The 21665-nt window shown below is 38.7% G+C and overlaps 1 protein-coding gene across 10 annotated transcripts in view; it reads right to left on the bottom strand.

Moving 5' to 3' along the window:
• gulp1a (GULP PTB domain containing engulfment adaptor 1a) overlaps positions 1 to 1365 on the bottom strand; it is a 128463-nt gene extending 127098 nt beyond the window's left edge. For 2 of the 10 annotated variants that reach the window (XM_053680770.1, XM_053680769.1), the window contains exon 1: positions 1219 to 1355. The gene's annotated coding sequence lies outside the window, so the exon portion shown is untranslated. Of the gene's footprint in view, positions 1 to 1218 lie in introns of all 10 variants that reach the window. The other 8 variants (XM_053680776.1, XM_053680779.1, XM_053680773.1 and 5 more) reach the window with 7 other exon arrangements.
• Between the last annotated feature and the right edge of the window lie 20300 nt (positions 1366 to 21665).

The raw sequence follows: 21665 nt of genomic DNA, 5'->3' as shown, positions 1-21665 counted from the left end.
TAACAGCAGCTCTGAAAATAGTGCCAGCTGTCATTCAAATCACAAGTTTACATGAACGCAGTTATTCATACACGTTACTGTTTCTAGAAAATCAGCTCACTCATGGAAACTCATGAGGCCGCTGTGGCTCAGGTGGTAGAGCGGGTTATCCGCTAATCGTAGGGTTGGCGGTTTGATTCCCGGCCCACGTGACTCCACATGCCGAATTGTCTTTGGGCAAGACACTGAACCCCAAGTTGCTCTTGATGGCAAGCTAGCACCCTGCATGGCAGTTCTGCTACCACTGGTATGTGTGTGTGTGTGTGTGTGTGAATTTGTAAGTTAAAAAAGCGCTATATAAGTGCAGACTATGTACCATAACCATAATCCGAGTGTAATAATTTTTTTGTAACAGATTTAAAAAAAAAAAAAAAAACTTTTTTAACAAACCCCGCTGTACATTTACTGATCTGATGAAGCTTTCTCTGATGAGATGTTTAACATTTATAGAAGGACTGTTTGATTAACACTTCTCTATTGAAGCATTTCACAGTTCATCACTTTCAAAGATGAATATTGTTCATTAACACCCGTAGTTCAATCCAGATGTTTACTCACTGAACTGTAGGCGTTCAATCCAGATGTTTACTCAAGACTGCAACAATTTATTGCCGTGTGCTAGACAACTTACTTCAATAATCAGTTCCAGATATGATGTTCAATACAAGAGTACCAAAGGATTTCACTTGTAAACCGACAGAAGTTGCGCAACAATGTTTCAAAATGAATCCGCATCAGCTATTTCCAGGATATTCTGTCATGTTTTCAAGGGTAAGTAACAAGTAACAACTGTGCATTTCCCGCAATGCTGCCAGCATCCATGTTAGCAAATGAACCTGCTGCTGTGAGAACCACACACACACACACACACACACACACACACACACACACTGCAGTATATAAACCTCTATAACTGTTTAAAACTAACTCAAACTCAATGCACTGTTTACACAGCAAACACACAAACTCTATATCAATGCCCAGCTGCACAGCTTTTACACCAAAAGCCCAAACAAAGCTCGCGCACTTTCCACCGTCACTTTTCCCAAATAAACAAATACATCAGAGCGCGAGCCTGTGTATAGCTCTGACTTTTCCCTGATTTTCTTCTTATTTCTCAAAGCGCATTATTGTTGAATAGTATTGTTATTATTATTATTATTGTTGTTGTTATCTTACCAGAAAAAAGTGGAAATCCTGCAGAACTATGCGCGTGAGAGAGAGAGAGAGAGAGAGAGAGAGAGAGTGTGTGTGTGTGTGTGTGTGTGTGTGTTTATTGAGCTCGGCTCCAAAACGCTTTCTCCTCCTCAGCAAGCCAAACCCACTATCTGTCTGACACACACACACACACACACACACACACACAGAGAGAGAGAGAGAGAGAGAGAGAGAGAGAGAGAGAGAGAGAGAGACAGGGAGAGGGAGAGAGCGAGAGAGAGAGAGTATGGAATGCCACAAGTGACAAAACGTCTCAAAATGCACCTGAGACACGTTTGGTGATGTCATCTAGCTCCCACTTGAAGATACTGGGGGGGGGGAGTTCAACAAACACAATTTTCTATTTAATTGACGATTTTATTGTTCTGCTTTTATTCTTTTTAAACTTTCTACTTATTTTTTCTATCTGTTTTTATTATTATTATTCATTCATCTTCAGTGGTTATATTTGGAGCCTATCCTGACAACACGGGGAATAACGCGGGAATACACCCGACATGGGACGCCAGTCTGTCACATGGCACCATGCACACAAACATGCACACACACATGCAAACAATTAGAGGCAATCACAGTGCTGTGAAAATGTATTTCTTCTGTTTTTGTGTATATCTCATACGAAATAGTTTTAGATCTTCAAATGAAATGCAACAAAAAACAAAGGCAACCTGATGAAACAGACAATACAGTGTATATTAATTTATTTATTTTAAATTGAAGCAAAAAAAAAAAAAAAATTTCTAACACCTATCACAGATTTGAAAAACTAACTGCCCCTTAAACTTCAAATCTGGTTGTGCCACCTTTAACAGCAATAACTGCAACCAAACGTTTCCGATAACTGGAGACCAGTCTTTCACTTACTTCTAGAACTAGGATTTACTCCTATGATTTGGATCATTATCTTGCTGCATAATCTAGTTGCATGTGAAAGGAAACCAGAGAACCCTGACAAAACCAATACAAACATAGGGAGAAAATACAAAGAAACATTTTATTTTGTCCAGGTCTTGATTAGTCCAAGTGAGTGTTGGGAAGGGTCTTTATTAGTCCAGGTTAGTGTTGGGAAGGGTCTTGATTAGTCCAGGTTAGTGTTGGGAAGGGTCATGATTAGTCCAGGTGAATGTTGGAAAGGGTCTTGATTAGTCCAGGTGAGTGTTGGGAAGAGTCTTGATTAGTCCAGGTGAGCATTGGGAAGGGTCTTGATTAGTCCAGGTGAGTGTTAGGAAGGGTCTTGATTAGTCCAGGTGAGTGTTGGGAAGGGTCTTGATTAGTCCAGGTGAGTGTTGGGAAGGGTCTTGATTAGTCCAGGTGAGTGTTGGGAAGGGTCTTGATTAGTCCAGGTTAGTGTTGGGGAAGGGTCTTGACTAGTCCAAGTTAGTGTTGGGGAAGGGTCTTGATTAGTCCAGGTGAATGTTGGGAAGGATCTTGATCAGTCTCTATGAGTGTTGGGAAAGGTCTCGATTAGTCTCTATGAGTGTTGGGAAAAGTCTTGATTTGTCCAGATGAGTGTTGGGAAGGGTCTTGATTAGTCCAAGTGAGTGTTGGTAAGAGTCTTGTTTAGTCCAGGTGAGTGTTGGGAGGGGTCTTCTTTAGTCTCTATGAGTGTTGGGAAGGGTCTTGATTAGTCTCTGAGTGTTGGGAAGGGTCTCGATTAGTCCTAGTGAGTGTTGGGAAGGGTCTCGATTAGTACAGGTGAGTGTTGGGAAGGGTCTCGATTAGTCCAGGTGAATGTTGGGAAGGGTCTTAATTAGTCCAGGTGAGTGTTGGGAAGGGTCTTTACTAGTCCAGGTTAGTGTTGGGGAAGGGTCTTGATTAGTCCAGGTGAATGTTGGGAAGGGTCTTCATCAGTCTTTATGAGTGTTGGGAAAGGTCTTGATTAGTCTCTATGAGTGTTGGGAAAGGTCGCGATTTGTCCAGGTGAGTGTTGGGAAGGGTCTTGATTAGTCCAAGTGAGTGTTGGGAAGGGTCTTGATTAGTCCAGGTGAGTGTTGGGAAGGGTCTTGATTAGTCCAAGTGAGTGATGGGAAGGGTCTTGATTAGTCCAGGTGAGTGTTGGGAAGGGTCTTGATTAGTCTAGGTGAGTGTTGGGAAGGGTCTTGATTTGTCCAGGTGAGTGTTGGGAAGGGTCTTGATTAGTCCAAGTGAACGTTGGTAAGGGTCTTGATTTGTCCGGGTGAGTGTTGGGAAGGGTCTTGATTAGTCCAGGTGAGCATTGGGAAGGGTCTTGATTAGTCTCTGAGTGTTGGGAAGGGTCTCGATTAGTCCTGGTGAGTGTTGGGAAGGGTCTCGATTAGTCCTAGTGAATGTTGTGAAGGGTCTTGATTAGTCCAGGTGAATGTTGTGAAGGGTCTTAATTAGTCCAGATGAGTGTATTGAAAGGTATTGATTAGTCCTGGTGGGTGTTACGAGGGGTCTTGGTTAGTCCTGGTGGGTTTTGAAAGGCAGCAGTATGTTGTATAGTCTCCATCCGGGACAAACCTGTTATGGAGTCTGGTGGCTGTGGTACAGATGCTCTACTACATTCTGTCCAGTGGAGAGGTCATCTACAATGCTGGTGGCCTTGAGGATGCCTTGTTGTAGGAAGTGTCAGTGGTCACTAGAGAGACCCCAGTGATCTTCTCAGCTGTTCTCACAGTCTGTTGTAGGGTCTTTCATCTGAGACAATGCAGATCCCTGGTCAGCAGATCTCTATTGGAGTCAGGAGGATTTTGTGTGTGTGTGTGTGTGTGGGGGGGGGATTCCTTCCTCATTCTCTGCAGAAAGTGAAGACACTTCTGTGCTTCCTTGGCTAGGCAGCTGGTCTTGAGGGTCCAAAGACCTTGGTGCTTCTGACTCTTCAGTCTGCACATCGGAGAGTGTAAGAAGCACATGTTCTATCACAATTCCATCTCAAGTCAACAATAGTCTTCTTTTTGTTTGTTGAGATACAGAATGGTGTCTTTGTACCACTCTGCAAGCTGCTCCACCTCCTCTCTGTATGCTGCCTTGTCATTGTTGCTGATGAGGCTCACTACTATTGTAGTATCATCAGCAAATTTGATGATGGGTTTTTAGTTGTGCTCTGCGGCACAGTCGCAAGTCAGCGCATTCCATTTAGCCTTGTCCAATTATCATTTCCATTTTCAAGCTGCAAGTATCAGATGTAATGGGGTGTCACATGGGGACATGAGCATGTGCATGAAGCCACACCTTGGAAGGGCAGCAGATTTATCCCTATTCCTACTACCACCAGAGGGAGTATTGCACTTCCGTAACTTAATTTACACTCTGGTTCAAAACAAACAAGGACAAGGCAGGATTTGAGAGATAAATCCATGCACCTTATCCTATAAGATCTACTGCACCACTACCACTCCATAATTACATTCAGGCCAGTAATGGTATAGCACAGTACATTGAATCTAATGTGTTTAATTTTTAAATACAAGGAAAATCACAAGCTTATATCGTAGTGCTTGCTCTAATACACGGTTTCATAACATGAAAAGTTCAACTAGCAGAAAAGGGCTAAATTCAGGTTTGGCATGCATCAACACTGCAAGACATCAGAGATGTAAAACAGCATCCTGACACTTACATAAATGTGGTATGCTCAGGACAACCTGCTTAAAGAGAAACACAAAGAATTCAGATGGAATGGCACCGCTCATGTTAATATCATAAAGTTTCCACTGAGATCTCACACTGCTTTCTGTTGCACTCAGTAGGGAAGAGATTTGAACAGTTCTGAGAATGTGATTTTTCTCAGCAATGTCTGCACATGAAAAGGAAAAGGCTGCTGGATTTATAGTCCAACTGTTATTCTAAAAAAAACACCCTGCCAACTTTGTGCCAGTTAGCAGGTGTTCCAAGATTAAGTTCATGAATATACAAGTTAGTTGTTAAGAAGGTGTTGTAAAACATTTTTGCAATAATAAAAACACCAGAAGCTTTGGTATGCGTCATTACCATGAGGCGTTTATTTAAAATGCAATCTGAAGGATGTACAAAGTGACATTAAACTTTAACAAAGATATCAAACTGGATAGCAGGCACACCAAGTGCAGTACAAAATTGTCCACTGTCTTGTTGAATTGTCATAGCTTTTGAATATCTCAGATTCTCAGACCACACTACAATGCGAAAATGGTGTTTTCAAATTTATCCACTTGGGAGAGCATTTTCCAAAAGCTCAATTTTTGCTGGACAAATGCACTGTCTCAGTGTGGACAGAAGGCCAAACCTTTATCCAGATTTTGTGGGTGTAGCCGCAGACACTCATTCACACCTAGGAGAAATTTATCTTAGCTGACTCACCTACAGCCATGTATTTGGGATGTCAGGAGAAAACCAGAGAACCAAGAGAAACCCATATTTTTACATATTTGTCTGTGCCAAATTCTTAAAACATCCCTCTAATTTACTAATGCCATGGTGAAGTTCATCCATTTTTCAGATTTCTGAAGTGTAGTTATTTTCAAAAAACAAATCAGTCATAAAAACGGTATTGGCAAATGTCGAGGTGGAAAAATTTTATTTGGTTTCGGTGGTTAAGTTCAGGTGGAAAAAAAAGTGCCATGTAAATAAAGATGAGGATTTTATAATATTATTATTAGTATTACTATAATAATAATAATAATAATAATAATAATAATTATTATTATTATTATTATTATTATTAGTAGTAGTAGTAGTAGTAGTAGTAGTAGTAGTAGTAGTAGTAGGAGTGTAGTAGTAGTATAGTAGGAGTATAGTAGGAGTAGGAGTAGTATTTTTGTCACTAGTTTGATCTTTGTTCTTGATATCCAAAAGCTATTATTTCTAGAAATAGTAAATCTTATGATTTAAACTGCATCTTATATGTGCTCCAAAATGATTTCTGGTCTCTTGGTAACATATTATTTCCTACAAAAAAACCTTATGTTTTAACTGGCTTTGGGAAAAGGAAAAGAGTTGTAGCAGTGCTAATTATACTTACGTAAAATACAACAAAAAAACAGGGGAATTCCCATTTAACCACAGACAGGAGCTCAGACATGCTCTGAATCATCAGAAGTCATTATCAGAATCATTCAACAGGAAGCCTCAATATCCGTTTCATACGTAGAGTACGTAATAGATTCTGGTTAATGACATTGCCCATGCTTGGCCACAACATGTGTAAGATTTTCCTTGAAAGTAGCCACAACATCTCTTTATTAGGGTTTAGAATCACAGTCACAGTCTAAAGTAGAGGTCAGAACACAGGAAGACAAGGTTAATTAAGTAAATCCATCTCCAAGGTCCAAACACAAGTAACGATGTCAAAAACAAGCTCTGTAAACAAGACGAGGTTGGATATGACAGCACCCAGTGATAAAGTATATCAAAAGGAGGTGGTACAAGACGCAGCAGAAACCCAGACAGTTAAAGAAAGAAAGGCTAGAGGTTAAAATTGAGGCAGAGATTTAATGATAAGAACGCTTGAGGTCGTGACTCCTGGCCTTTAAGCTGAAGAGAAAACATCAGTGTCTGCCCAAAGTACCAGAAACCTAGCAATAATAAAGATATCTAAAAAGAAATAAATATTCACATTGGCATTAAATATTCTGCAAATGTAAGCGCTATATATATATATATATATATATATATATATATATATATATATGCTCCTGAAAACAAGCTACTTTAAACTAATATGTAGCACACGCCTCACTACTGGTTTTTCCACTACCTGGATATTTAATGTCATTTGCATCTTAATGCCTATAACTTGGTACTTAACCCCACCCCCACCCCCACAATAATCACCCAGTACTCAGCTATATCTACGTACTCAATATGATTTTTTCAATCATGTGTGCTTTTAAACCAACAGCAATAACACATTATTGCTACATATTCAGAATCACACTGTTTCATTACAGCGCTGCGTATCACCTACAGAGATTATATTGCAAGTGGCATTTAAATTAGTGGAAGAAATATATGGTCTATTGAACACTCTTATCTTCATCAGTGCTGCACACGAGCAGACTGAGTGGGGGTACAATGGCTGCACTGAAATGGTTTTACAGGTCAGTGAACCAGGATTTGTTTAAGAACTGATTAACAAGATACTGTAGGCACAAGATTTCTGTCTGTGTAATTGCAGCTTCGATTTTACAGAGCATACTACGAAGGAAAGGTAATGAGGAATCCTTGCGTATAGATTAAAGGTGCAGTTTCTAATGTTTCTGCAGAACAGATCCAGGGTGGCGGGGTCTCAGGGGTCAGCTGGGGGTGATTGGAATTGACCGTTTACATGCACCAGGAGAAAAGAGGGCAAGGAGTTGATTCGTAGAGGTCATAAAGTGGTTCAAACACAGAAATATGACTATTGTAAAAAAAATAAATAAATAAAGGAAAAATCCACTCCAAATTTCTTGCCATCTAAAACTTATTCCATAAAAAATAAATATAATATATTCTGATGTTGGTGCAGTGCGATTTAGCCCTTGTTTCATTTCTGCCTTTCTACCTATTCTAGAGCAATGCTGCGGCGCTTTAGTACATTTTTGTTGTCCAGCTTTCTCACTTCCTCATCTGTACATTTCACTCAAACAGATCACCTTTCAAACCTTCATCTTTCATGCTAATACTGCAGTCATTGTGCTCGTCATCTTGTAGAATGCTCACTAGCCAAGACGAGTCTATGTAGTATAGCAGCATTGCATTCTGGGATTTTGAGTACAACATTTGCACCAACTTCTCCACGACTTCTACTCTGGATTTCTCATTAATACGATGTTGGACGTCATTGGAAAATGGTAAGCGAGAAAAGAAGCTCTTGCTATTTGTGTGTGTGTGTGTGTGTGTGTGTGTGTGTGTGTGTGTGTGTGTGTGTGTGTGTGTGTGTGTGTTTTAGGTGCCAACAATGAAACCTAACTGTTATAACTTATGTGTGAGATCGTTGAACTTTCTCCTCCAATTAAACACCATTGTAACTGCACTAGCACCCTCACCCAATGACATCAGAGCAGCAGATACCCACTGACTTCTCAATAAATAATGAAAGTACAACACCAGCCGACAAAGTTCAGGCTGCCTTTAAATACACAACAATAAAAAAAAAAATCAAAGGATCTAATTAAACAAAAATCTGTATTAAAGTTTACATGCGTGACATTGAAGATAAAATCTGGTGCACTTGAAAGACTGTGGTTCATTTTATATTGGATTTTTTATCTTTCCCTCTTTGTTTTCTCTTGAGCAAAATGTCAAAACTGATCAAGCATGATCAAACTTGAGAGAGGACAGAGAACAAACTCTAACCGAATGAATTTCAAAATATATTCTGTTAAATTTTCAGATTACTGGAGATTGAATATTCTTGGTGAATATTAAAGAAGCCATCTCAGTGCATGAAGTGGATTACTTTATGGGATTCCGATAAGAGAGGGCTAAAATGGGTGCTGAAAGAGCCAGCTTTCTTCACGGTGAGTGAACTTGTGTTTCACCATTTTTTGGAAGCCAAAACCAAGAATATTTAATCTAACTCATTTTCTATTTCATGTACACTTTAGACAATCTTTAAATGCTTCAGTCATCTGCATTTCTAAACCACTGTGTGAGTGTACAGTGTGTAAATACACTTGGTGGTTGTTTTATCAATTTTGAATGGTTTGTACATTCAAAATGGTTCATAAATTTGTCCAGTAAAACCAGCTGTGTACTTTTTAAGTGCACCAGGGTTCATATTCAACCATCATGGATTTTCACTAGTTAGGCCCATTTTACACAAGCAATACGGCTGACATACGAATATGGTCAATTCACCTCACAGACGCCAGAGGGCTCGACACACTACTAAATAATGATCCATTAATGTTGAGAATAAGTGTAATGAACAGGACTCGGGAGATGAGGATGAAGATCCATGTGTGGAAGGTTTAATTACAAATCCAGTGAACAGTCCAGAATCAATGTCAAAACACACAAAATCTCAAACACAGGAATAGAGGGACTGACGGGTAAATCAAAATAGGTGTTACACAAGGCAAGCGTCAACAACAACAAACAACAACAATAGAAATCACTAGAAATATGTCTCTATGTGCGATATAAACAGTATTTGTTGAGTTGTTGGCAAGACTTCGCAAGGATATAGGGTTTGAACTGGCTCTATATCGACCGCCTCAAATGAATATATTAATGAGCACAGGAAGTGATGTCATTGTTCCTACTGATGTCATCTGGTTGGCAGTCAACATCAATCAAAACGCTAGAGACATGCACCATGACCTTCTTTTTAAGAAGACTGGTAGCTTTGAGCATTTTGCAGATAAGATTGAAGATCCCTGGGCTGAGTCCGAAATCACATACAGGTAAGTACTATGACAGTACGTAATGCATTCGATTCAGTACCTGCTTGGCTGTCGAGACAGTACGAATTATATTGTACTGACATACTACATACGGACATACTACATCCGCCGTGCTGGCATTGCCATGTGACCTACAACTTTAAAAGAGTAGGATTTTTTTTTTTGACAGCTCTTACGTGCCAGTCCCATTGCCTTACGGGATAGTGCAGTGTGCATTGCTTCTATACTGCAGAATCTCTGCGGAAACAGTAGATCATCCGGGTATTCTTTCTTTTATATTGTTAAATCTCTCAGTATACGTCTAACTTTCTGTGCGGCTCTAATAGGTGAATTTCCCTCTGTGATGACTAAAGTGATCTATCTATCTACTTTATCTATCCATCTATCTATCCAAACTTAATCAGAAAGTCGAGTCTTATGTAAAACTGTTGAAAGAAAATTGCTCAAGTCCCCTTTAATACAGAATTCATGACTTAGATCAGTTGCATAAGAGGTTCATGAAAGTATTTTAGAATGAATTCAACAGTAATAACTGCTTTACAATGTCAGTAGATTGAGCACGAGTTCAAATCCCAGAATTATAGGGTCCTTAAGAAAGACCTGAATCCCTCAAATGCTCTGTGGTGTGTTGAGATTGTATTCTGCTTCACTTGTAAGGCCTTTGGATAAAAAGACTACTAAATGAGGAAATGAAATGCGCTGATGTAGGGTCACAGAATCATTACAGATTCCATCTGACAGCTCAGAAGGGATTTTTTTTTCCCCAAAGAAAACCGTGTGCTTTTTGAATACAAGTTGGATCTAAGAGATTAAAAGGCCTGGATACTCACCTGCATGGGAACACACAGGGGATTTGAGCTCCTCTTGCATCTGAGAGCTCACCAGCTGTAGGGGCTTATGGAAATAATTCATGAGGCTATAAAGAACAATGATAATCACTTATGGCTCAGCATTTGAGAAGAGGGTTGCCAAAAAGCCTACAACCCACTAAATGTAGCACCTGAGTCTTAGCAAGCATCACTGGAGCTACAATTGCTCAGATAAGACCAAATACCCATTTGGCCATTCATGAAATCAATGCTGTTTAGTGGAAAATAATGGAAGAAATACCCTATACAAACTCTCTGCGGTCCTGGAGCTCTTTTCATACTTGATGACGTCATGAATTCTGCCAAGAATATTTTAGCCAAAAACCTGAAGTTAAGTCTTTGTCATAAATAACTATTAAGCAGGATAATGAACCAAAACATACTAAATCAACCTAGAAATAACTGAAAAGGTAGTGCTTTCCAGGGACCATCTCAGTCTCAGGACATCCACATGCACAGAATGAAAGAAACTGAAATGTTTTGCATGGTGGAGAGTCGAAGATCCTCTACAAGTATCTCCAAACTTGTTAGATATTACAAGACTCAAATATTAACAGCGGTGCCAAAGATTTTCCAATCCATCCCTGGCTGAAATTATGGTATGAACTGCATTGTGTAAAAAAAAAAAAAAAAAAGAAGAGAGAATCTTAACATAATCCACAAATGTTTGCTCATGTTGTTATTTAATTTCTATATTTATTTATGGTCATTTTAACGAAGGGTGCCAATAATTCTGGTGTCAACCCTAGTATACAGTAAAATGATTGAAGACTCAAGTTCAACATTGATATTTTGAAATAACCGACACAATTTCATGTCCATTGCTACATATACGCTATATTGTTCAGACTATAAGATCCACCAAAGTCTATAAGAGTCAACCTCTTAAATTCTGAAATATTCATCTGTACAGTATACACGGCACATTGTTTCAGTACAAGGTGTGAAGACGCATTACTGTAGTAGGGATTTTTATTTTAAGTATCGTTTATTAAAGTTAGGATAGCAACAGCATAACCTAGTGGTAGGTTCCACCTACTGTACATAGCTGCACGTCTCTCAGTCATGCTGAGAGGGTACGTTTATATTTGACTGCAAGTTCATGATTTCTTAATCCTCTTGCTGAAGCATGTGAACTCAGTTGGTACTTGGGAACCAGTCTGAGTCAAGCTTTACCTTACTACTGTAAGCTTAACATGGAAAGATTCTGAACTGAAGGATCACCAGTTCATCGCAGGGAAACTTGAGAACCCAGAGGAAACCCACACATGGTAGAACATGTGAAACTCCATAGAGACTCCACTGAGCTGGGGATTGAACCAGAAACCCTGAAGCTGTGAGGCTGTAATGCTACTCGCTGTACCGCCTTGCTGATACGATGATGCATTTATTATTTTGCACTGCGAAAAATTGAATTTCTTTTTAGATTCTTTTTTTTTTAAACAAATGCTCAAAATTTGCTAAATTACCTGCCGATAGAACAAGACTATTCCAAGCTTGAAATGAGTAAAAATATAATACTATAAATAGTGGGTTATAACTAAAATCCACAATTTTTAAACTATAAATAGTGGGCATGGGTTTGAAGCATGTAAACTGGAAGTCTATTTGTTAGCTACGTTAGCCACAGCGAAAAAACATCCATCCATCCATACATTTTCTATACCGCTTATCTTACAGGATCGTGGGGAACCTGGAACCTATCCCAGCGAGCATCGGGCACAAGGCGGGGTACACCCTGGACAGGGTGCCAATTCATCGCAGGGCACAATCACACACACACTCTCACACCCATTCATACACTATGGACACTTTGGACATGCCAATCAGTCTACCATGCATGTCGTTGGACTGGGGGAGGAAACCGGAGTACCCGGAGGAAACCCCCGCAGCACGGGGAGAACATGCAAACTACGCACACACATGGCAGCGGCGGAAATCGAACCCCCGACCCTGGAGCCATCTCAACCAGGTACAACAAAAATGTATACAAAAATCTGTGGTAAAATAATGATCTGTGATGAAGTAGTCAACATGTAGGACTAAACTCCAGCTCTGAAATGTTCTGTAATGGTTCTATGTAGTACAGTTAACAAGTGTTCAAGACTTTATGTTGGAGATTTATAGTGTATGAGTGTCGTGGATGTAGAGTATTATCTCCTAGACACAATCATCAGCTAACAGCACCATGCTGTAAAGTGAGTGAACTGGATAATAAATCAGGCAGCCCAAAATTGCAGGTTTATTCTGGGACATTAAGAGTGTCCTTACAAGATGGAGTGAGATGGAGAGGAAAGGAGAGGAGAGGAAAGGAGAGGAAAGGAGAGATGAGTTCAACAACACAATGCGCAAAACTATTTCCTAATCTTGTGGAACAGCAGCACATTTCCTATAAGCAGAAAAAATTATCTTATTGTCTACGGTAGAATAAACAGAGCACAATTTCTATTGTGTTTGGAAGGGGGTTACAAAACCAGCCAGGTAAAGGAAACCTCCCCACAGAAACAAATTCATTGTTTATACAACAGGTAGTTGATCCGTCCAAGCGTGCATATATTTCCTATAACCTCACGGAGATGTTTCACTGAGTGTATCACTCCAATGTTCTTCAGAAAAAGAACTTCAGCTGTATGATGTCGAGATCCATCTTTTAACACTGAGGACGACTGAGGGACTCGAGAAAGCGACACAATACGTTATGAGCCGGGGGGGGTGTAAACTTTTAAACAGGATGATTGGTGTAATTTGTTATTATTTTGTTTCAAGATTTTTAAAAATTTTATTTAGTACTGTCCATCAGAAGCTACATAAGATATTTATTAGTCAAAATTATAAACAATTTACACTGATCATCCCTTTTCAAAAGTTTACACCCCCCTGGCTCTTAATGTATTGTGTTGTCATCGATAATGTGGACTGAGATGTTAAGATTTTGTGCTTTTTATCTGAATTTTTAAATGAATAATGAATTACGTTTTGAAAAATCTTTTTTTTTTTTTTTTTTTAATCTGTGAAAATGCATTCAGTGCATGTTTAACCATCGTTAATCCTTCGGCACATTCACACAGGCAATTGTATGAAGTATGAGAAAGTTCTACATAGACTTATTTTTCCGCACAAGTAAAATATATCACAATGAGGAAAAATGGAGGCTATACATTTATAATTAAGTAAGACTGGTGCAGCTGCCAAAAGCTGTGATGAAGTTGCCAGAAATTTGATGACTGGTAATGTATTTGCCCTATGCAGCGAACACAGTTAATGCCTAAATATATTAGTCCTATATTCAGGATAATGTATAATGTTTGGCCCTGACTGGTGGTTTGCAGCATTTTCTTTATTACTTCTTAATTCTGTAATTATGGTACAGTGGAGAGGGATGTACTGTAGATAAAGATAAAATACATGATACAAAGACACTGCCTCTGATGAGGCTAATGTTGCGATCAAATAATGTCTCAACCAAAATATTTTCCATCAATACTGGATGAGCGCAATTCCACACAAATGTCAAAGTTCCATGGAAAAATAAAGTTCCTGCGCACAGGAGTATACTATTAGTATAACACCTACCGTATTTCACAGTGTTTAAGTTAAATTCTAAAGTAAATCTTATCGTTGAAACATCAAATATATGGAGAACAAAAACCAGGTTTTTCATAATGATGTACTTCCCCAATAAGAACTATTTTCAAATCTATACTTATTGTGTTCATTCAGCTCTCTTACACGTTATACATATGATATTGTGTCTGCCACAAAAGTTGTGGTACATTTATCAATAACTCTGATAAATTACTGTGTATTTGAAATGTAAGTTTTTAAAACTTGTCTGCATTGTCCTCGAGAGGTTAAATAACAACCTACAGTATGCAAATGGACTCATTTATCCTAAACTTAACTCTACTGTGAGACATTTTGTTAGCCAGTATGAGTGCAAATGTCACAGCCATAACACTGGAACTGCCCCATGACTAAATCTTTAGAAAATTACTAATTAATATATATATATATATATATATATATATATATATATATATATATATATATATATATATATATATATAAATAATTACATTTTACATAATGTAAGCTATATTGGAGTATAATATCAATATTTTCTCATGTTGTGTTTCAAGATAACTGTAATCGCTAAACACATTTATCAAAATGTAAATGTAAAAAAGTATATATATTTTTTTACTAAGTGCAGTTTTAGTACACACGTTTTAAACAAATAATTTAAAATGCTTGAAACGTTGAATTAAATTTAAAACAATTGAATATTTCTTTTACTCGAAACCACTTTTAAAAATACTTTCATAATGCATAAATGGACATAACATTCAAGTACACATTTGGCTAGGTAAGGTAAGGAACCTGTTAATTAAAGGGTAATATTGTATATCGAAACATTATTTAAAATCAATTACATTTAGATACACATTTTGAAAATACGTAAAAGCGTATATTGAATAAAATAAACGAAACAACAAATATAATTTCCAGCTTTTTAGTTCGATTTCATCTTTAAACTTTAGAAGGTGGATCCTAAAACTCAACTGAAGAAAGAATTTATTCTGCTTGTCCAAGATGGCTGCTCCTAGAGGGTTACAGCGTTCAGTTAGATAGCAAAGTTTTCTGAATGTTTATACAATAGATCTATAGTTTACAGATTATATTTGAGTAGTTCTCTAAGAGGACTTGAATAAAATTGTACTGTGCTTGTGTGATTCAGTCTTTTTTTTTTCTTTTTTTTTCTTGCCATACAAATCAGCACAAAAAAAAAGTCAAGATTAATTACATTTTTTTTAAATGGTTTGCCAGCTTTAGAGGATATGGTAAGTCACACGGATGACGCGTATCTTCAGATGCTTTTTTTCTTTCACGCTTCTGTTTTGTAGCAAAACCTGTACAGACACAAGGTGGCAGATTTCAACTAATGACTCCACAATGACAGCACTGCATCTCTGTTATATTCCCACATGAATCACACAGAGAGAAAGGAAATCATATACCGTTCCTGAACACTAAGACTCTACAATTATTACAGTATTACTGTAGGAAGATATTACTACAGTAGGGCTATAATGACAGGAATGTGAGATTAATCTATTACACTATGGGCTGTGTTCACACAGGATGCAAACTTGGCCCAAATCAGATTTTGTTCTTCAAATTTTAGACTTGCATGGCTTTGTGAACAGCAAAAACATATTAAATCTGCCATTTTTAATACCGATTTGGGCCACTTTCCTATGTGGTACTGAAATCCGATGCGTATCTGATACATGCCAACGCGACCTATGACTAAACAGGCAGATCGGAACGTATGTGACGTTTATATCATTCCTCATAATTTTGCTCTACCAGGAAGGAAAGATAAAAGGATTATAAAAGCGAAGGACGATTTCAGTGGTCGGATAGTGAGGTAAGAGACCTCAAACATTTGGGGTGTTGTTTGCTGCACATATCACAAGCACTCCATATTTGAAGAGATCTCAAAAGAAATGGCCATAGAGGAACCTGGCTGCAATGCCAAAGGAAAGTTCAATGTTTGAAAGCAAAACTGAAAGAAACCATGGACACGAATCAAAGACATAGTGTAATGATCGGCTATGATGATGTCATGTGGGGTCAAGGCACGTGGTCGCACGCCCTGCTCTCTCACTCTCTGTGACCTCCACATCGAGTAAGTTAAGGTAACATTTTTGGGATGTTTTACTCAGTTAATCCTCTTCTAATGGCCGACCTGTAACCATGCGTAAGCCTATGGTATCCTGCAGTGTAATAAACGAAGAACAGCACTTTCACTTTGTGTCCGGCTGAGTTATATTAACTTTCTTGAGAAACCCGTGAGGATCTAGCCGGATCCTTACAATAGCCATGGCTGAATAACTTGCCCTTTTTACAGCAAGCTTGAAAATAACACATGACACATTTTTTCTTTGCGCATACGAGTATGTTTAGGAGCGTGATCTGTTCAGACTAATATAAGATAAAGGCCACATTGAAAACAAACAAACAAATGGTCCACTTTTGCCTGCTGTGTGAACATAGCCTAATTGTTCTTTGGAAACCTATTTCAATATAAAAAAAACAACAACTACACAACTGTAAATGCATGATTGATATTAATAGCTAGCGCATAGATGTAGCGTATCTTTTTCAGAATGGGGGAAAATATCTTCCTCAAGGGTTCGTTGAATTATTTATAGGTCATTTGTCTCCTAACCCTCTAACCGAGTTCTACTTGGAACCCTTTCTGATAGGAAAACATTCTACTGTAGGATCCTACCTTCCATTCGAACTCAAGCGCTGTTTGATTGCAGTGAAAAAAAAGTGACTCAACTCTTTGGGTGCAGCTGGTAAACCGAGTCGTTTGGCATAAACGGACTTAACCGAAGGATAGCTGTATTGCTGCTCTTATTCAATCTCAGAAAACTGACTAGTTGCAGTGAGAGGGAATATCCATTGCAAAGGTATCAAACAATCCTGTTTTGAGAGACTGGGGTTGTGTGTGCCATAGAAACAACTTTTTGCAAGCTCTTAATGACAAAACTCATCTTTCTCAACCTTACATTGCTTGATGAAAGAAAATGGCTCGGAATAAATGCATGTCGCTGGTGTTAATTATTTATTTAAATCATTAAATATAACAAATTTGGAATTTGGATGGTGCAAAAAAATATATATTTCTGAGTAAACACAAGATGAAATTGGCAGTTTTTATACGGATCTGATGAAATCGAGCATTACAGGAAAAGATCAAGGTATTCCATGGACAATTCAATGGTTTACGTATCCATTTGTTTGAACTACAGTGGCTCAGCCAATCAGCTTTTAGGACTGAGATAATAAAAAAAAATTCCCACCATGTTATTATGATAAAAATGGCATAAAAACCAAGTGTATGGTAAGTATTTGTGAACTGAACCACATAGATGCAGTTACATGGCCAGTATTTAGCATTGTTCCAGGAATAAAGTTATTTTGTTGAAGTGTTATTGAGGCAAAATTCCATCCAAATGGTAATGAGTGATGCCTCATCGACAGACTAACGAGCATGCTTTTATATGAGGACAAATCAAATCGATCATAATGCTACAGAAATCCATCGAGAGTGAACATATTTTCATATCATCTCTGGTTTTATGGTGGATTTATACCCAAAATGCATATTTTTAGTGTTCGGGAAAGAGAGAGAGAGAGAGAGAGAGAGAGAGAGAGAGAGAGAGAGAGAGAGAGAGAGAGACACGGAGAGATCAGATGGAAACACTTTTCTCATTATATCTGACCTGACTTCATACATCATACTGGAGTCTGAAGTGTGAAAACTGTTTGCATCTTATTTTAATCCCCACTCAAGGAAAAAGCGAAAGAATTGAGAAATAAGATTTTCCAATCTCATAAGTGCTGGTGACACTCAGGCTGAGGAGAAGGAAATCCTGTTAACAAGGGCTCGGCTGAAGAGACATATTACAAGTGGCTCAAGATTTCTCGCTCTCCTCGGGTTAAACCAGGATATCACCAAGACCATTGGTGCAACGACTAATATAACAAAGAGGAACGAGTAGAGAATTGGGCCGAGTCACACAGCGTTATCTCTCATCTGTGGTCTTTGACCACTTTTTTTTTTTTTTAATTCTTTTTCATCTGAAGGATGAGCTGAGGACAATTCTGACCACAATGTGAGGCCAAAATATCTTTCTCCAAGGCTCTGCTGTGCAATCTCACATAGGCTGGGCTACTAAAGCCCAGTGCACAGAGGAGTTACAGTTATTAGCCACAAAGCAATCAGTCTAGATTAGGGACGTCACGAGAACCGATACTTCGGTACCAAGTCGGTACCAACACTCTTAAAACCTGACTGTACTTGTTTTTTCTGCAGTACCGAGGGTTCCGATTCTAATGAAAGTACCGAGGTTGCAATTCTTCCGGACCTGATGGGGGCAGCAAGTGTTTTACTCGGTCCACAAGTGGTGAAGAAGAAGAAGACCGCCTACAAGCACACGGGAAAAACTACAGTTTATCTCCGCCCCAACTCGTTCAAAGGAAAAGTGGTATGGAATATGGAAATACTTCACATTCGAGGCGGATGACAACAAACATGTAATTGATGCTCTGAAGTCGGTGTGCAACCGATGCTATCGTTCATTTCAAACAAAGCGAGGAAACACCTGGAATTTAGCGAAGCACCTGAAAGACGGTCCTATATTATGTTTGTTTGAGGCAGCTGGCATTGTGTCCGTGAAACCAGCTAACGTTATGCTCCATGTAATGTTAGCGATAGCCAGTTATTTGTTAACGACGCTAATGCATTGCAATGTTATAAACCTCCTAATGTTCCACCGTGCATCGCCATTCAGCCCGTGTCCTGTCAGCTAAATGTAGCCTAATGTCATTAATAATTATTCACATGTTCATGCTTTTAGTAAATCTTTTTGGCCTGCCACCATATCAGTGAAGTTAAACTAATGCTTGCATTCAGAATATAAGGTGTGTGTCTGTGTGTGTGTGTGTGTGTGTGTGTGTGCGTTTAGGAGTGCACCTCCACTCATTGTCAGACCCCCTCTCTCTCTCTCTCTCTCTCTCTCCCTCTCTCTCTCTCTCTCTCTCTCTCTCTCTCTCTCTCTCTGCCAGTATCAGCCAGAGGAGGATGTATTCCAGGAGAGATTTTAAATGATTTTTTAACTTTTAAATTGTATACCACACCGTGGTATCGACTGGTATCGAGTATCGTTTACCTTTGGTGGTCTCGATACTGACTACTAGATTTTTGGTATTGTGACATCCCTAGTCTAGATATCAATAAAAGAAAAAGATAAATGTTTTAGCCCCCTTATTTTTATTTTTTTTAAATATCCGAGATTGTCTTAAAAATGTTTTGAGACAAAATTGGCTTTGCATCTAGGTTGTTTTATACTCCATGAAGCATAATACTTGCTCCTATACTATTCTATACTATAGTGCTGTTGAATTCTCAATTCTGATTGGTTGGAGAAGAATAATTAAAATGAAAGGTTTATACGAATGGGCTTGTTCTAATACGTTATTATTTTTATAGTAACAACTAAGTGCTAGGGTCTTTTATTACAGACAGTCTACATGATGTAAGATTACTAATGCATGTGCATCTAAAAAAATTTTAATATTTTGGAAAAGTAATTTTAAAAAATTAATTCAAAAAGAGGAACTTTCATATATTCTAGATTCATTTCTAGATACTTTTTCATCTGTGGCCCCTGGATACTACTCTTTTCCAAATCTTTTCCAAAACACCACATATTTAAATACTTCATCGAGCAAAAATGTAGACACTAACCAGACTCAATGGGGCACCATGCACACACTCGTTTACACCTAGGAGCAATTTACTGTAGCATAACCAGTCCACCTACAGGCATGTTTTTGAGAGGCGGAAGAAACTGGAGAACCCAAAGAAAACTCAAGTGGACCCAGTTACCAGAACTCAGGATTGAACCCAGGTCCCCGGAGTTACCATGTTGCCCCATGGGCGGCAAGCATAACACCATAGCGCTGCCTTATTACTCTATGGTCTCTAACTAATAAGAGGTTAATTATGTGGAAGTCTGTTTAAGCCTCAGAGGAGAATTAGCAACATTAAACACTTTTCAGCTCCATGACTGTATTAAGAAAGAAAGAAAGAAAGAAAAAAAAACCTACATTCGCATCAGGAAAAGATTGCTATATGTTTAGCATCTGCAGTGATGAAGCTTGACCAGAAAGAATCATAACCAATACACTCGCTCTTTTATTGGCAAACTCACACCAATAGCACAAAAAGTAGAATTTTAAATTGTTCAGATACAGAACTAACTAAAGTAGGGAAGACCAGTGGAGGTGAACAAAAATCATTCTGGACGAAAATAAAGTCCAGATAATGAGATGGGAGAACAAATTCCAGCATGGCAAACCTATTAACACATTTCTTCACCAGCAAACACTTATTCTATATATATAAAACAAAGACAGTAAACACTAATACGGGTACACAAATGAGCATCTGCTATGCGAATGTGCATCGATGCTACACTATTAAAAGAAATGTTCTGGTTACAAAGCAACACTTTGTCTAAAGAAGTTGCACATTGCTAGAAAATTAAATAACTAAATGTGGGCCAGAGCGAAAGTTAACTGTGGAACAGCATAGCTCTGATCTAAACAGGTCGTTTGTGGTGGTAGAATAGAAAATGCCAACGTTATGACAGCTTATCAAGGCTGGGAAAATGTTCCTCATGTTGTTCTGTTCCAAAATTGGCCCTGAGCGATATCCTGTGCTAGCATGCCTCTGTTCTCTCCACTGAATGTCATTCAGATCTATCCCTTGCTCACACGTTCTCCTGTGTTTCAGACACATTATACCACATATGGACTCATATATATCCATAAAACACTCATTCAGTCAAGTACAGTACATTAGGAGTGTAATGGCACCATAATAGAGTGTGCAGAATCCTGTCCTCCATGTCGTGTCTCGCCTTAAACCCACTGTTTATTCTAGGGTTTTTTTTTTTGCTTTACTCCGTTTCCCTAGAGAAACTTAATACCAGTGAGGGCTTGAGGAACCACCAAGCGAGATGTCGCCATAGCAATCTAATTTATGTAGTGCAGATGACCTGAAAAAGCCTCCGAACTGGCACTGGTCCAGACATGTCCTCAAAAGGCTGAGAGAGAAAAAAATTAACACCGCTTCAACCTCCCTGGATTCCAATGAAACACAGCGACGGTGCCGAGTCATTGGGATCTCGGAAGTTCTGTTTTCCCTGTAAGTTATTTCAGCAGATGACGTATCATTTTTACAGGACACCTTCGCAAGCAAGCTTCAACAAAGGGAAAATGTTGACCATGTTGGTTTGAAAAAACTGCTTATCTCTAGGGATCTTCTTACGAAAAACAAACAAAACCTCTGGAAGGTGGAAACACTGATGATAAGAGGAGGTCAGAGGAGAATGGTCAGACTTGTTTGAGATGACAGGCATGCTACAGTAACTCAAATAAGCACACCATACAACCGTGGTGAGCAGAAAAGCATCTCAGAATGTGCAACATATCAAACTCTGAGGCTACAACAGGAGAAGATCGCATCGGGTTCAACTCCTGTCAGCCAAGAACAGGAAACTGAGGCAGCCTTGAGCTGCCGCACAGGATAGCTGTCATTGCCAGGATTTGAATCTCTTGATGATTGGGT

This window comes from Ictalurus punctatus, chromosome 6 (genome assembly GCF_001660625.3).
Source record: "Ictalurus punctatus breed USDA103 chromosome 6, Coco_2.0, whole genome shotgun sequence".
NCBI classification, from domain to species: domain Eukaryota; kingdom Metazoa; phylum Chordata; class Actinopteri; order Siluriformes; family Ictaluridae; genus Ictalurus; species Ictalurus punctatus.
The sequence above is the reverse complement of the archived record's forward strand: the minus strand, read 5'-3'. Positions and strand labels throughout refer to the sequence as shown.